The sequence below is a fragment of the Ixodes scapularis genome, unplaced genomic scaffold (assembly GCF_016920785.2).
Source record: "Ixodes scapularis isolate PalLabHiFi unplaced genomic scaffold, ASM1692078v2 PGA_scaffold0__279_contigs__length_252992795, whole genome shotgun sequence".
Lineage (NCBI taxonomy): Eukaryota > Metazoa > Arthropoda > Arachnida > Ixodida > Ixodidae > Ixodes > Ixodes scapularis.
In genome coordinates, this window is record NW_024609835.1 from 75,666,161 (window position 1) to 75,673,689 (window position 7,529).

Genomic DNA, 7,529 nt, shown 5'->3' on the forward strand with positions numbered 1-7,529 from the left:
ACGGTTGCAATTAAAATGTTAACACGTTCTACCGTCGAGGTGAGAAGAAAGCGATATTTTCACGCATACCTTAAGTTCCAGAATTGAAGATGGTGGCGCTGACGTAGAAAAGGTGTATCGTCCTGCCCACTGATCCTACCTTATTCAATAAAATCTAAATTTTAGTTCAGCATCCTTTTAAGCAATGCTGCCGTAAATATAAAAAAAAAAAAAAAACTTCCACATAAGAACAACCTGGGTGCATCACTTGATTCCAGGTGGGCTACCTGTTGAGATATTATGGTAGGTCTAAAACAGGCCACTAGTCACGTTCATACATGTTGGGGATAGTCGAGACGTAGCATGCATTTGTCATTTTCATGAAGACAGACACGAAGGCGGTCAACCTCGCCAGTTGTGAGCATGCGGATGTCTGGCCTGGTAGAAAAGCACTTCAGCAGGTGTGGTGGCACTTTTGTAAGGCTGCGGCACACTAATTTATGGCATGACAGAACCTGCTTACCATCAGACAGTTGGCTGGTCAACTGCCAAATGTGGAACGCTCCCAAGTTTCAACTGGAATGCATCCTGCTGAGCGCTGTTGAACGATGTGCGCATCCTGCCTTCCCCAGCACGTGCGTGCTTCTGTCGTTCATTTTACCTCCAATGCTGCTGCAGAACGGCTCCAACTTGCCTACAATTCTCTTCAGTTTCACTTGCATAACGAAGCGCTCTAGAATCTGCAGAGGCACACCATTGTCATCACTGACGAGCTTAAGAAGCAAGCCGTTCCCCGATTCAAAAATGAGGGTAGAGTGGGACCAGAGGGGGCCTTGCTGTTGCACACTCTTGGCTAGGTGGAGAAGTTGGTGAACATTAAATGTCATAGCACTCATGCCACACAAAACCTGAGTCATCATCACAAACTCTGCCAGAAAATCTCAGGCCTTGGACACGTCGCTCCTTCTACCGCGTCCTTCAAGAGCAGATACACTCCACTCACGAGGAGACAAAAGTGGTCCAGATACTCTGGCAGGATACCTTCCAGGCACGGAATGGCGTAGTGGAGCAGCCACCACTTCCATTCACTCGCCTTCCAAAATGGCCTGTCCACCAGAGACCTGGGCAACCGGGTAAACCACTGGGGTGGAGTTAGCTGCAAGTGCCGCTTGTCAATGATTTCCACTGTTTTTGGGGTGCCAATGTAGCACTCGAGCTGCGTTCAGGTAAGCCAATTCTCGCACATTTGCTTGGTGACTCCCTCTAAGATACAGTGGAGATAGTCAGGGTTCACACCCCAGACCAAGTCAGGTCCCTGGGCATTCATCAGCGGTGTGGGCCCCTTCACTCCATGGGACGGTTACCCTTTCTGCAGTGCTGCTGCTGCGTCTTTCCTTAAACAGTGAACCGTCCTCTCTGGTGCCACTGCCCCATCCTCTTGCACTGGGTACCTCATGGAACCTTAAAAAGTAAAAAATAAGAAAGAACTGGTTAGTGCAAAATGATGCTTTAAGCTTTACAATTAACGAAATATTCAGTTACTGAAGCTGAACAAAAGTGACCAAGATGAAGATTGAGCACTTGCGTCTGCTTCTCACTTTTTTTATTCTTTCCTGTCTTGATTTATCATCACTTTCCAAATTAATTAGATTACTCACGAAGCCGATTCCATCAATTGACAGCGTAAAATATGCGAGACTTCACGGTACAGTTCCAAGATCAATGCGATGGTTCAAAAGCTGCTTACCATTCAGATATGTCTCCTTCTGAAGGCACCAGGTGCATCCGTAATATCCATTAAACTGTTTCATACCCAGAACGGCAGCCCTTGCTGGTGCATCGACGCAACAGCGCACATTCTGTACCCTTAAGTTCATGACGTGACCGCCACTTTCTTATGTGATTGTCTCGATACGGTTGATCTTGTTGACGAACGGGTTTAGGAACATCACCATGTCGGGGTGGCCTGCACCAAACCACAGTGCTGTAAGCAGTACATTGCTCCAGCGTATGCGCACCAGCAGCTCTTTGACTACGCACTGGAGTGGCCACAGTTACGATTTGCTCGAGTTAAAAACTCGTGCACCATCAGTATTCATAGTGAGTGTATTAATTATCACACCAGGAGCTGTTGGCAGTCTGTTTTTTGCAGAGTGCTCCATCCGTCAGATCTCTCATGGTGTTGTCTAATTTTCGTTTTTCTTGTGGAGAGACCGGAACAGCTCTTGGGCGATACTTTCGTCGTCGGCTAAGAGTACCTCTAGCTGCAGCTTCAGAACGAGCGTTGTGAAGAAATTCCGTTGGGAAAAATTCTTCGTAAGGACGACGGCTTGGCAGTTCGGAAATGGTGTTCCATCTTGAGTCGCTGCAACAACATTGGTGCCCCATTCCTTGCAGAAGAAGTGGGGCTTAGTCATCCGCTCTTTAAGCTTGGACCATATCTTCCTAAGCAAAAACTTTGATCCCGGAAGCACATCTTTGACAAAAAGGAATTTCACAAGTTTGAGCAGCCCTTCCATGTTCGACCAGTTCAGGCTCGCTGCAACGCCGTAACTAATGATGCCAATCATGGCATCCGCCGCAGACAACGTGGTGTTAGCAAAACTTGTGCCGTAAAACTGCGAAATAAAATGTGCCAAGTCGCTGTCACTCGCGAGCTCGTCGTCCAGAGCGGTCGTATATGCGTTGTCGGCTCCGTTGTCATCGGCTCCTTCGCTGTCGGCTCGAGGGTCGCTTTCGGCGTAGTCGCCCGCCCCGTCGTCGTAGACTTGGTGGTTTTGGCTGCGGGGTCGCCGCCATCGTCGTAGGCTTGGTGGTTGTCGTCGGCGGAGCCGCCGGCTCTGTCGTCGTAAGCTCTGTGGTTGTCCGCTCCGTGACTGTCGGATCCGCCGTTGCCGGCACGTTCTTGTTATATTGATACTGCCGCTGCGCTTGCCTGTGGCACGGCAGTGCTCGCTCTTTTCTTGCGAAAAAGTTCTGTTGTTCTCCATATCCGGTATTCAAAGCCAGGTTCCAGGTACTTTTTTTGTTTGCATGCGTGGGCATTTTGGCATGAACTAGAAGGATCTGTAACATCCGAGGAGCAACCCGCCACGGAGCCGCCCGAATCGTCTGCCATTTTTCTCGTTGTTGATAGAAGTGGCTACGTGAATGGATTTCGTTGGCTATTATCCCTGTCACCTTTGTACTTGTTGCCCTAACTGCTGGCGTTCGTTCTTGCAGCTGCGAGTTAATTGGTGGCTGCAGGGCGGCATTTGAAACATTTGCAAATTGTATTTTACAATTATTTCGTACCAACACATGAATTCACGTGATTGTAGTTGTCGCACTGGTGGCGCCGCAGCGGCAGCATGTCCTTCAAAAGTCCGAAGTGACAGCAGCCCTCAATCCCCCGAATCCTTAATGTCTCTAAACATTCCGAAATAACACGTGCGCCGGAGGTATCTTGTATTACGAGTGTCGCAGTGTTTAGCGTTGCGTCCGTACTAGTTTGCGGAAACATGCATGCGTACGTCCAATTTCAGGACGACGACGCGAAGGTCGTTGTTCCATGCAGCGACATAAAGACTTTTAGCCCAGCTGGGCTTAGAGACTCCAACACCAACCGTTGGTACGACGTATGGTGGGAGGACGCCAGTCAATCTGGCTATTTTCGAGCCCAAGTCATTAAGATCTATGGTAAGTATCAACTCTTATCTTAGTGTGCTGTGCATTTGCAGCATCTAGAATACCTGTTCCGTTCGCGGTTGTGACGAGCTTTCCTTCTCAACGACCCTGTGAGGTTGCTGTAGATATGGTAGCAAAAAAAAAAATATATATATATATATATGGAGCGGGTATATTGCCGGCAGCCGGCATTATATTTTCCTCGATAGCCTGGCTGCGTAGACATAGGAAAAAAAGAATGCTGGCAGCAGACCCGTGCAGCTCGGGGAAAAAAATGCCAGCAGTGCTTGTTTTTCTGTCTGTAAATTCATGCCAGCTGCAGTCAGTGTTACTGGAAGTGCACAGAGAAACATGTCTGGTAATTTGGTAATAAAAAAAAAAGAAAGTTCCAATTTGGCCTACATTTTAATTGCCTCAATTATGTTTGAATGTAGAGGGACCACAGAGATCAGGAACATCGAAATAGCAAATATTCATCAATGTGCATATTTTATCAGTGTCGCTTTTCACTTCTGATTCGAGTTTGTGTTTGTTATTTTAATCTAAAACAGTTTGACAAGAGAAATACACGCAAATTATGTTTTGGCTTATATCATGTGGCAGCTTCTTGCTGCCCGTTTAGTTGTATTTCTTTTAGACATTATTAAACCTGTTGAGGTAATTAAAGCATATATACTAAGGAATACTTTCGTTTTTCAGAACCCAACCAAATAGATTTAATTTACTGCAGCGGGCATGCCGACTTCCGATACATGTCTTTCACATGACATCGCACGGCACTGTACCAGCCGCCACAGCTCTACCATTCCCATGCCCGTGCCTTCTGTGGCATACATTTTGCACCATCGAATTTATTCGTCTCGACAAAGCTTGCAGAGAAGAAAAAATTTGATGGTGCCAAGTGTCTGGTGCAGAAGGTATGGGCACTGGACCATGGTCCGAAGCAATGGCAGCTGACGTGACGTCAATGCAAGCCATGTATAGGTATACTGTTCTATGAGCAGGAACAGTACATATCGCATACAAAAATAAGCCTACATGATATTCGTTTGGTTGTAACTATACCAATGAGAGACAACTGCTAGGAATTTTTTCCCAAGGCTGCTGTGCTGCCTCTCGTTTGTATTTATTTTAAAACAGTTAACCCCTGCACTCCTCCCCCAGTGTATGGTGGGGAAGGTTTTCGGGGTTAGTTGATCATGAATTTAATAAATAAAACCATAAGAAAATTGCAGTATACTACAATTGTAGCTTTTCGTCCCTTCAAAGTTTTTCAATAGCGACACTTAGTTAAAATCAAAGCCTATAAATCGCACATCATTTAGGGCGCATACTCGGAGTACTATACCCGTAACCTGTAGAAAATTCATTGTTAGCTAAATTGTTTAAATCAGATTGCCAGTTTATCAGATATGTGTATTAAAATTATAAACTTCCATTTTCTCCTTTTTCGTTTCGCAATGCTTGCATCTGAACACCTGTTTTATTTTACAGAAACAGAGATGCAGGCCAGGGAAGGCACGAAAGGAAGGAAATGAATTCCAATTCACAAACGACCATCAGGCGAAGAGTCATCGTCCAGCAGTGAAGAGATGCCTCAGGTATGTATTTTGAACTTAGGCTGATATAGCTGGCGGATAGCCACAGGAGTAGGTATTTTATTTTGGCCAATATGAATGTATCAGGAAGGGCCTTAGTCCTCGCAAAGACTTGTGAAAGTAAGAAAGGATTAGAATCTGGTAGACTTCCTGAATATCCTCAAATGCTTGACATCTGTTTATACTCAAGCATAACATCAGCATGTATCCACATTCTCCTCTGCTGTCTTGTGATCTCACATGCAAAACGATGTTGACAGTGTTTAGCGTAGTTCAACTTAGCTCGGCATGTGTTGTTGAGCAAGAGTCCAAGCAGTGGTAGGGTTATACACACGCGACGCTGTCTGAAGGAAGCTAACATCAACTTCTTCACGTACGCGAGAATATGAGGCAGCAAAGCAAAGAGGATAGGGCATGCGGAAGCTCCTTGATGTTATTCTGGAGTATAAACAGTCATTTGCTCTCATATAGAAGCAAACATTATATGTGACATGTACCTGGATGTGGTTACTGCTGCAGTTATAAACTGGCCATATGACCTTAATAGTTGCAAATGTGACAAAAGACTTGCTAGTGTATTTAGCACAAGGAAGAACTTGAAATTATAGTATTTAATTTCAGGTGAGATCAGTTATATCAGTCAATGCAAATTAGTGTTTTTCTGTCTTTCATTAGACCAATCTGCGCTTGCTCGTGCAGGTGCAGAGGAAGCAGAAAAAGAAAAGAGCCCAAGAGAAGCAAATGATCGAGGTCTTCAAGCAAAATCAAGCAATAACTCTGCACTGCACGTCAAGCAATGACGCAGAGCCAGCCGAAGGCCATGAGGAGATTATTCGCCGGCTGAAGCAGAGAGTGGCCGAGCTGGAACAACAGAATTCAGCTCTTCAGGCACAACTTTGCAGCAAGATATTTAAAAAAGTTTTGTGGGTCCAACGGTCTAGCAATTCATTCTCCATATTTGATTCCTTATCTTTTTACACAAATTGTAGAAAGCATTACCTTTTTTTTACGTCATAATCAGCAACATGGAAGTAATACTGTCAGTGCGCTGTGGTCATAGTGGTTCCGTGACAGACTATGTCACATAAGCAGAAGGTCACGTGATGCACGACCATGTCCATGTTTACATGGCAATCATGTCAACATTATTGTATGAGGGCTCTGTGCAAAGTCACCATATGGCAACTTTGCGCTTGTGGTGCAGGTGTGCCGAATTCTGAATAAGTCAAACGAATTATTTTTTATATGGCCTTTGCAATCAGGCCATGTAAAACAGGCCTCATCAGGCTAATTTTTGGTTGAATTTTTCAGAATCTGAGCAAGCATACCAAGGTTTGTTCAGGCAGGTTACTTGTGTGACCGCTAAGGGAACGGCAGCAGTGACCGTTTGTACCCAGGAGACGTTGGGTGCGGCCAGGAAGACTGTTCTGGTGGTCGCAACAGCAGCCACAGCTTTTACTCACACCCAGGAGACAACAGGTGCAGCAAGCAGATCGGACTGGCAGATCTTGGTCTAGCCAGGGCTGCTAGCAGAGAAGTTCGCCAGATCACACTTCCCAGGGATGATGGTCCGGAGACTTCTCAAGTCGTAGGAGATAAGGTATTTCTTTTGAATCATGCATGCTGTTCCCGAACATTTTATGCATCAGCTTTCTGAGCTACCTGCCGTAGCAGTTCCCCACGGTAATTTTTCGTCAAGTTGTAAATAGAGTAACATGGTAACGGAACTGAAAATAGTTATACAAACATTTGCTTTAAAATTCAAGTAAACAACTGAAGTGATCGAGGCCCAATTCTACCTATTTCAGCCTAATACATAATTAGTTGACATTGAGTAGGGATGCACAAACATTAAAATTTCTAATAATAGATACAATATTGGTCTCAATTTGTAATCTAATTAAATAGTAATTTTTTTAAGTTATAATTATTTGCATATAGTCTAAACGGTTTAGCGCTGCGAGTTACCCTTAAAAGGGCACTAAACAGGTTTCTGAGATTGTCAGTTCTTGATCATGTATCGATCTACAGGCTCTAAACATCCCAAACATCTAAAAATTACAATCCTGCGCCACCGATTTCCCTATTAAAATCTAACCGTTGCTGAATGGCGCTCGTCAGCCAATCGCGAGCAGTGGTTTCCTGCGCCGAGTGATCCGTATGCGTGCTGCTTCTTAAGTTGTTTGGGCTCCGTCCGCAGTGATTACATCAGTTACGTCGTCGTAACTACCTGATCTCTCATAGTCGGTGTCAGAAATACTACAGAACATAATCACGTTCCACAAA

General features: G+C 45.0%; 1 pseudogene; it reads right to left on the reverse strand.

Moving 5' to 3' along the window:
• Positions 1-301: 301 nt before the first annotated feature.
• Positions 302-1,856, reverse strand: LOC115308622 (annotated as a pseudogene).
• Positions 1,857-7,529: the final 5,673 nt, after the last annotated feature.